This window comes from Diabrotica virgifera, chromosome 9 (assembly GCF_917563875.1).
Source record: "Diabrotica virgifera virgifera chromosome 9, PGI_DIABVI_V3a".
NCBI classification, from domain to species: Eukaryota; Metazoa; Arthropoda; class Insecta; order Coleoptera; family Chrysomelidae; genus Diabrotica; species Diabrotica virgifera.
Window position 1 is genome coordinate 118,709,682 of NC_065451.1, and position 9,053 is coordinate 118,718,734.

A 9,053-nucleotide genomic window follows, 5' to 3' on the forward strand; every position below is an offset into this window, starting at 1 on the left:
TTCAAAGTCAATGTACTTAACAGCTCTGCTGAAATTTCGTACATGGACCAATTAGCCTTTCTTGTATTCCATTTACTTTTAGGAATAATTTCTTCAGGTAAATGAATGTCGGTAATTTCCATATAGATCATAAAATGATTCGATCCCAAGGTGTCTGTATGTATAGACCAATTAATTTTATTGACTAGATCAGCTGTAACGAAAGTAACATCAATAGCTGATTTATTTTGATCTGATTTAGTTAAAATGGTAGGTTCTCCATTATTAATTACTGTAAAATTTAAGTCATCTGCAGTTTTAATAAGTTGTATTCCAGTTGCATCATTATAATTAGATCCCCAAATCGTATGATGTGCATTGAAATCTCCACCTATAACTACTGAACCAATGACTTGTGAAAATATATTTGCCCAATCAGATACTGTACTTTTACATTTAGGAGGTTTGTATATAGATAATATATTGAGTTCAATATTTTTAAAGTTTGTTTTGATGCCACAAACTTCAATATCAGAATTAAAGTTATAATTTAGTTTTAGTTCACTGAAGGTTACTGTGTTACGGATAAGAATCGCAACGCCACCAAACCGGTCTTCCTTCCTATCTCTTCTTATTAGGTTATAACCATTAAAACTGTAATGGGAATCTTTTTTAAACCATGTCCGAAAGGTGCTTTGACTGTATAAATCTTAAAATTTTAGTTACAAGACCTTTGAACTTTGATCTAACATACGAATAAATCCCAAAATCTTTCAACAACTTCTGCTTTAGAAGGTAAATTATTTGCATCGCAAGTTATTTTTACGTTCCGAAAAATAAAACTAATAGTAGGGGATTAAAGTATGCTAAATTTGCAGTTACTCGAGCGTTATGGGGACTTAATGGGTTGTAAAGATTAGGTCCTAAAACCAAAAAAAGTTAAGTAAAGTTTTGCATTTAAGTGGGGACTTTCCATTTTTTTATTTAATTTTCCATTTCCATCAATCATTTTTTCCGATTAAGCGCCGGACTCCACTTGCGATTTGTAGTCGCGCGATTGTTTTTTCGCGAAGATTGAACATCCATTTGCGACTAAATAATCTTGGATCGAGTTGTATTTGAAACAATATATTTAATTTCGCGACAAAACAATCGCGCGACTAGAAAATCGCAAGTGGAGTCCCGCGCTTAATGCCTCGAATAAGAGTTACTTATTTTTACGTAAGGAATCCAAATCGGCAATAAAAATGAGGGGTTACTATTTAATATTTTAAAGTAACCCCCCACCCCACCTCCATGGGGTCGTGTTTGGCGTCATTCGATAAATTTTTCAAAAATATTGATTACGTATATTTGCAGTATTTCTATGTGATGTTTATTTCGCGAAATATCGCGTGGTTTCTATTTAAAATTTTGCTAGGAGCAACCCCAGCTTTGCGGGCCCTGTGGGCTTGTCAGCTACGGCACTGCATCTCTGTTGTGTGTGAGGCTTTTCCACATTGGACCTGCGACTCTTTTGATGTCGTCGCTCCAGCTCATTTGAGGTCTTCTTCTTGGTCTCTTCGCTTCGTACGGTCGCCAGTTTCCAACTTCTTTGCTCCATCTACCATTTTCTAGACGTTCGTTGCGTCCAGTCCATTTCCATTTTAATTTAGCCGCTTGTTCCACGGCATCTCTTACTTTTGTTTTGTTTCGGGTTGCTTCGTTTGTTTGCCGATCTAAGAGTGAGATACCAAGCATCTGTCGTTCCATGGCTCTTTGAGTGTTTCTAATCTTGTCCATTTTCATTTTTGTGAATGTCCAAGTTTGAGCTCCGTACGTGAGAACGGGAAGGATACAAGAATCGAACACTTTGGTTCGAAGGTTTTGTAGTATCTTTTTGTCTTTCAATATATATGAGAGTTTTCCGAATGCAGCCCCTTACTCGTCTGCTTATTTCGGTAGTTTGGTTTTCTTTGTTTACCTTGATATTCTGACCCGGATATATGTATATTGTATATATTCTTTTACATGTTCCACTTTGGTTCCTTAGATGGTTATGGTTGGTTGATCATCTTTGTTCGACATTAGCTTAGTTTTGCTCAAGTCCATTTTCAGTTCTTTTCTTAAGGATTCTCTATGAAGCTCATCGATCATCATCTTCAGTTCTTTCCAGTTGTCGGCTATTAGTATCACGTCATCTGCATATCTTAGGTGGTTTAAATACTTTCCATTTATTGAGAGTCCCTTTGTTTCCCAATTTAATGATTTAAAGATGTCTTTAAGTGCGGCAGTAAATAGTTTTGGAGATATGGTGTCTCCCTGTCTTACTCCTCGGTTGATTTTGATTGGCCTAGTTTTCATGTCGTTATCCATCGTGACTACCATTTCAGCATGTTTGTATATATTCTGCTATTGGCTCCGTGCGTCTCCCCTCTACTTACAGTCACGTGACACGCTGTCAGATTTTGTCAGGACGTTTTAACATTGAGTCTTATGGGATTATTTTATTAAACTTGAAAATTTAATTTGGTAGTGATAATAACCGAATACAATTGTTAGAATTCATTAGTTATTAATTTATACTGTAATTTATAGTGCAACAAAAATATTTTCTTTTTCGTTAATAAAGATTTATTGAGATAAACTGCGATAGTGAGGTTATGTATACAAAATCAAACTGATAATCAATATTGGAAATAGAAGAATTTATATCAGATTAAGTGCGTTTTTATTTTCTGTTTATATTAATACATAATATCACTAGCGTGACACGGCATTTTTTTTTTAAATGTCTCATTTAAACATACACAAAGCGTCCTGATAAAATTTCAAAAAACCGCCACCATGAGCAGGTCGGTCGATTTTGCTTTGACACTTTGTTAACGCTCAGAGCGAATTGACCGGTGCTTCCTCAATAGCCCATAATTCTATGCTGTTAAAATCTTTTTCGTAGTCTATAAATACTAAGCAGATTGGTAAATTATATTCGTTAACATTTCTTTTAGGGAAATTTGCTTGGTTATTCCATCGTAAATGTTTATCAATTATTATACCTAGATATTTAATCTCGTATATACGTGAAATTTCATTTTTTGCATCAATTTTTAATAAGCCAAAATTTGGGAGGTTATTAACATATGATGTAAATGGCATATATTTTGTTTTTTCTACGTTTAAGGTAAGCTTATTAAGCTAAAACCACTTTTGAATTGTAGCAAAATCCGTTTCAGCTTTTTGTTTTAAATTATTTCACGTATTTGCATCATGAAAACTAGCTGTGTCATCTGCAAAGCTCATTATCTTACCTGTGATATTTAGTCTGAATAGGTCGTTGATATAGATATTAAAAATAATTGGTCCCAAGACCGTTCCCTGTGGGACTTCGTAAGATATAATTCTTCCTTTACTGATTTCTCCATCTATTGAAACATGTTGTTGTCTATTTAGCAGATAACTTTCTAGTATGTTATAGGTGTGCAAGTCCTCTTATACCATATTTTTTAAGTCTATCTAGCAATATTTTATGTGAAACCATATCAAATGTCTTTGCTAAATCTAAAAATATACAAAGAGCTCGTCTTGCATTATCAAAAGCTTTGTAGATGTTAGCTGTTAGAACACAGATTGTATCTTCAGTGGATTTTCCCTCTTGAAACCCATACTGACATTCAGATAGTATATTGAATTTTTAAAAAATTTGTAAGTCTTATCTTAACTATTTTTTCAAATATTTTGCTTATTTGAGATTATTTCTTCGCCAGTTTTGGATAGTGGTTCAATAGTTCCAATTTTTAATATATCTGGAAAAATGCCTAAACTAAGACATGAATTTATTATTTATGTTAAGGGATTTGAAATCTGTTTTTCCTCCCTAGGTCTGGGAGGGAGTTTACCCTTTTTCTTCCACCTCTGCAACTCTTGTCTTTGTTATTATTTGTGTTTGTTTGTGTTTTACGATTCATCTGAATTCCACGAGTAGCTGGGGAAGCACGGTCCATCAGCCCGTTTCCCTAAAGGAACCATTCGTGACCACGTTACAAGTGCCCATCCAGCCATCAGCACGGTTTGTCACACCTTAGCGTACGGTTGGTTAGGTGGGAAGGATCAGGAGTCGGAGGAAGGGGCGACACTTGGGAAAGGTTGCAGCGCCTTTCAGCGTCCGGTGGAGGTGTTTGGCGTCTACCCGGTGCTAAGTCTCCGCACGCTAGTTGGACTGTCTTGGTTTCATTGGTCATGCTCCCTTTACATTAGTAGCGACCAAGACCAATTACTTGGGCTTCCTCCACGTTGAGGTCATTTCACAGCCCAGGAAGGAGAACATTTTGTATTAGAATTGTTAATAATACCTCTTATAATAATAAAGCCGAATGACAACAAATAGAGTAGTAAGGACATCGAGAGACGATTCCTCAATAGGAAGAGACTCAGTGGGATGGCCACGAAAACGATTGAACTACAACTTACTAGAGGCACATTAAAAAACAGACAGATTCATGTCTATACAAAAAGAAGAAGAAGAAGAAGAAGAAGAAGAAGAGATCTAAGTTGACATTGTTGCCCAATTACAATAAATTATTGTAGTTATTTTGAATCAAATATGTATATCACATAATTATTGCGAAGTGGATTATACAACAAAACAAATTAATATTCAATGTAAATAAATAAAAACATTAGAAATAGAAAACAAGCATTAAGTTATAATTTTACGTTAAAGTAAATAATAAAAACAATATATATATATATATGTAAAATATTATACGGGAAATGGTTGGTTGAAAACGGGTAGGTTGCTTCTAACTAACTCATATATATATATATATATATATATATATATATATATATATATATATATATATATATATATATATATATATATATATATATACATCCCGCTATTAAATTGGCATCTTTTCACGTTGCAGTCATTTGGCATCACCTAGAAATGCTATCATTTTCTAGGTATAATCCGTGAATGTTCGCTTAGTACACTTCTTTAAGCTTGGCACCGTTGTCGGATTTTCAGTAATCCGATTTATTTATATATTTTATTCCTTACACTATAACGACAATTTGACCCCCGTAGGTCAAAAACATTGCTTAAACATCACTTTGGCAACAACAGGATGTTGCCAAGATATACATTTTTACGGAAAAGACAGTACCTAGTTAGATACATAATATCGATCGCTTCACGTTACAAGTCTTCCACTCGCACTCAGGTAAAAACCAGTTGTAGGCTCTTTTGTCTGAACGGGTCCCTGAATGAGTTTAATAATTCACTTTTATTGTGTATTTTGTTTCGTTTAGTTGAAATATCAGATTTTGTTTGTAACGAATTTCATAATAGATATTTAAATTATTTTTTTGTTAACAAAAACAAATTTTAAAGTTTGACATTTGAAAAATTAATTTTATATTGCCATTTTCATGACATGGTCAATGGTTAATTGCATTTATAATAATTTAATGGGTCATTGCGAAACAATATACAGTGCGTCCATAAAGTAACGCATAAATTCATTATTTCACAAACCGGACACTTTCAGGAAAAATACCGAAACAGGTCGATTTTTATTTTTAAATTACAATTTATTGGCATACATATCATACTAGTGACGTCATCCATCTGGGCGTGATGACGTAATCGTTGATTTTTTAAATAAGAATAAAGGGCATGTAATAGCTCATTTGAAAGGGTATGTAATTCTCTATTCAATAATATAATTGTTAATATAATTATTTATACAGGGTGTCCAAAAAATGTTATTTAAATTAAATTAATTGGTATAAAAAGATGAATGTATGTAATTTGTTTAATTCTAAATATATTTTATTGGTGCCAGCAAACATAAAAATGTTTTATTTAAAACCTAAATATTGATTTTCGCTTAAGCGTAATCTTAAACTTCCAAGAGGCAGGTGGATGGCAGCTCTAACATTTAATTTTCTGACAAAAGTAAAACGAATTTTGAATTAAATAAGTTACATACATTTTTCTTTTTGTCTCAATTAATTTAATTAAAGAATTCTTTTTGGACACCCTGTATATATAATTATGTTATTGTTTGTATTAGTAAATAGAGAATTAAATACCCTTTCAAATGAGCTATCACATGACCCCTATTCTCATTTAAAAAATTCATCGATTACGTTATCAAGCCCAGATGGATGACATCACTAGTATGATATGTAATATGCCAAAAAATTGTAATTTAAAAATAAAAATCGACCTGTTTCGAAAATTTTCCTTAAAGTCGCCGGTTTACGAAATAATGAAATTATGCGTTACTTTATGGAAGCACTGTATGTTACAATGTGTAAATTTTTCAGGAAACGTAAAAATCTTTCCATTAGTAGTTAGAGATTCTGATAGTAATACTATATTTTATATAAGTATTATGGGTTATAAATGCATCTATTAGGTCTGGATCCCGCGTATGAAAAAAAAGTTGATTAATAGCAAGCTGAAAATTTGTTAATAGCTTAAGGGTGTTTAGTCGGATAAACTTTTATATATGGGAACACTGGAACAGGGGCAGTTTTAATTGTGAAACAGGTTGAAAATTTGGAACGGTCACACCACGAAAACGGCACATTTATTTTGTCCGACATAACAGACTTAAACTCTCCGAATAGAGATTAAACTCTCATGCAAAAATTAGACTGCTATTTATCACCTGTCATAATTCCTGTCATTTGACATATTCTACATGCTCTACTCATTAAAAGGCCCATTTGGTGATAAATAGCAGTCTAATTTTTGCATGAGAGTTTAATCTCTGTTCGAAGAGTTTAAGTCTGTTCTGTCGGACAAAATACATGTGCCGTTTTCGTGGTGTGACCGTTTCAAATTTTTAACCTGTTCCAAAATTAAAACTGCCCCTGTTCCAGTGTTCCCATATATCAAAGTTTATCCGACTAGACACCCTTAAGCTATTAACAAATTTTCAGCTTGCTATTAATCAACTTTTTTTTCATACGCGGGATCCAGACCTATATCTGAAAGACCAAAAAAGTTTAAATGTTGCTTATTTTTTTGATATTATGTTTTAAAGTTTGTGGACTTATGTTGTTTTCGAAATGAAACCATAATTGGTAAAGTTTTTTCTTTATTCTCAACAAGAAACAGTCATAATACGGACAACGCACACATCTTATGGAAAATATAATGTCACTCAAATTCAATAAAATTTATACGAATAGATCCGTTTTAATTTACCGATCAAATCTTATCATTGCGCCAACTCTTAATTATGATTAATTACGGCGCAAATTGCAATTAAAGTTTATCGAAATCACATTTTTGGAGTCCATAAAGTGTTAAAAGTGTTAAAGTTACAATCATTATTGCTCCGAGTGCTATTCATAAGAGCTTAAATCCCGCTGGGCCTAAGCGGATTAGTGAAACTAATCCGCTGATTTATGGAGTACCGAAAATCTGGGTAGTTTAAAATATTTTTTCTCTCTCTAACTTATGTACCTACCCATTTGATTTCAGATTTATTTGTATCAATTTCTGCTCTTATTTTTGAAAATAGAGAGTTGGCGCAATGATAAGATTTGATCGGTAAATTAAAACGGATCTATTCGTATAAATTTTATTGAATTTGAGTGACATTATATTTTCCATAAGATGTGTGCGTTGTTTTCGAAATGAAACCATAATTGGTGAAGTTTTTTCTTTATTCTCAACAAGAAACAGTCATAATACGTAGAAATTTATACTAAATTTAAAATCCAGATTCAGTAGAAATAAACAAACCAAGACACGTTAAATGCTACTAGGAGCACTCCCGAATCATAATTATTTACAATGTATTGTTATATTTCTATTTGATATGAAAATTAAATTTTGATGGTTGTAAACAGGATTCAATTTAATATAAAATATTTTCAATTTTCTCAACCACGGGCATATAAATTTAGAACACCCTGTATACAACAAATTGTTATATTTAATTTTAAGAAGTGATTAGACGGAACTCGGGACAGTGCGCTTAAAATAAACAAAGTGAATGACGCGTACCATTATCGTTCTTCTCGGAAGGTCGATCATTAGCCTATGCTAAATAAAACTCAGTGAAATAGATGATAGATTTGAAAGAGAGAATAGGTCATTAAAATTTGTAAATAGTAGAAAGTGATTTTAGAATGGGAATTAAATATTTTCTTTTGAAATCCATTAAGCATATTTAGAAAGATTAAAAATTGGTTTTTGAGGAATACTGAGAATGAGAGTTGGTGGTGGAAGGTTGATTTGTGAATCTGGAAGGGATATTGAGAAAGTAGGTGAATGAATGACAAAGTGGGATCAGAATGTTTTGAGCTGTCGAGAAGTGAAGTCGAGTAGTAGACGGTAGTGTTCGAGGAGTGAGAAAACCGGTAGTTCCGTGAGTGTGGAGTATCTATCGTGGAACGAGAAGTAGGCCAGGTCGAGAGTAAAAGAACCTCCTTGAGCCCAGAGTGTCCCGGTAGCTGATAGCAGTTTCGAAAAAGGTAGAACACAGCATCACGACAAAAGCAGGAACGAGAGCTATTCGAGCTAGTTTTTCAAAGGAGAACATCACTGGAAGCCAGGACGAGGTTTGATCGCAGCCAAGGATAGCAGGAAAGGGTTTTGTGTGAGGACATTTTCAGTTCACCAGGAAAAGGTCAGTCTCATTTGTTTGGACATGAATGTATGGGTTTTTCGTATTAAATTCCACATAAAAAATTGAATAACATAATCAATAATATCAGAAAAGCTTCATCAAACTTAAATAGAGTTGTCCCTAATAACTCCTAATAGTTAAATGTTAATAAAAACTTTCAATAGAAAACCAAAAGGAAATAAAATTCCCAGTTGTAAATGTTATGTTTAAGAATAATAAGAAATAGCAAATATTAAGCATTGATTGCCTTTTGAATAAAATAAAAAATATTTTGATTATAATTGTAACCCATATTTGTATTTTTTTTTACTCTTTTCTTTTCTATCCCGATTAGGAACCATTAAGAAATATTCAGAAGCCACGAAAGTAAGTAATTAATTTATAATTCGCCCTGAGATTGAAAACATATTGATATGTGATCTCGTTAATTAATTAGAT